The following is a 1,381-nucleotide window of genomic DNA, read 5'->3' as shown; positions in this document are numbered from 1 at the left end:
AAGAAATAAACATGTAAGAACAGAGTAATCAAGTTTACACACTAAACAACAAAGAGCATTTTCGAGGATTTTGAGCCACATAAAAAAAACCTTAGCCAAAGCCTGTACATATACATGTAATAGAAGTTGTTTACTTGTTTAGAGCTTATACAAAGAGTTATTCTTGTGTTTAGTTATCCTTTCGGATGAAGCCTTCCTGCCACTTTCGAGGATATAGTGCCTGACACACTATCATTTCGAGGATATAGTGCCTAACACAATTTTGCAGTAGAGAAGGTTATGCGAGAGAGATACCACCCCAGCCCTCGCAACTCAACGTAAGTGGGATTCACCACCATCCTTACGCCGGCGCCGCGACCTCAACAAGCGGGACTCACCACCGCCTTACCCGAGGCGCATATATAACAACTTACCAGCACAATATATCATTACAATTTATCATTCAGGGATATAATGTCCTGCACACTATCATTCTAAAGATATAGTGCCTATCACACCCTTTTCATATTCAACAAGTTCATCATTTCATTCAAAGTTTCAATCTCGTCATAACCATCATAAACTCTCAATCCCTCAAATTCATCATAGTCATTCTCATCATGCCCAAAAAATCTTAATCATTCACTTTTTGAATACATTATCATCTCAACATTCCTCCAATTACTCAAATTATTCCATCCACAGAAATTCAGAAACCTAAGTTTCTGTCTTCTAAACTCATAATAGAAATATCTAATTCTCAATTCATTTAACTCATCCTCAATGGCCTCAAAGTCTAATTACTAGTTAGGAGTCTTAAACATCACTTAAAGAAGTTAAGAAAGTTAGAAAATCAATTAAAATTACAAGAAAACAAGTTTTTAGTAAAACAGGGGTCTCACGTATGCAAGCCCTCTGTTCGTATACGCAAGGGTGCAAAAATGGGTAGTCGCGTACACGACACCTCCCTCGCATACGTGAGTATCCAAAATAGAATGGATTCCTCGCATCGCTTGTTAAGAACTCGTGTACGCATACCTCAAAATACATGCTTGCATATGCATTATAATGCCCGCGTACTTAAGAACACTTGGCAGCGGCCAATGCTCGCATCGTGTGCACATGTCCGCGTACGCATGCCTTATCAGACTTAGAAAATTTTTAAAACTATAGAATTTCAGATTTTCATACCAAACTTCAAACACGCATAATTCTTTCGTTTTAAAACATTTTCTATCCGTTCTTTGAATGTCTTAAATCTCTCAAACCTAACTTTCATTTAAATCAAGTTTCATCCAACATAAGGGTCTGAGGCCAAATTATACCTCCCTAAAGTTCGTCAAAAATAAGATTTTACAAAATTTGACAAGTCCTTTAATTTTCCCAAAACATCAAAATCAAA

The sequence above is a fragment of the Arachis stenosperma genome, chromosome 4 (assembly GCF_014773155.1).
Source record: "Arachis stenosperma cultivar V10309 chromosome 4, arast.V10309.gnm1.PFL2, whole genome shotgun sequence".
In the NCBI taxonomy this organism is placed as follows: domain Eukaryota; kingdom Viridiplantae; phylum Streptophyta; class Magnoliopsida; order Fabales; family Fabaceae; genus Arachis; species Arachis stenosperma.
Note: the sequence above shows the minus strand (reverse complement) of the source record.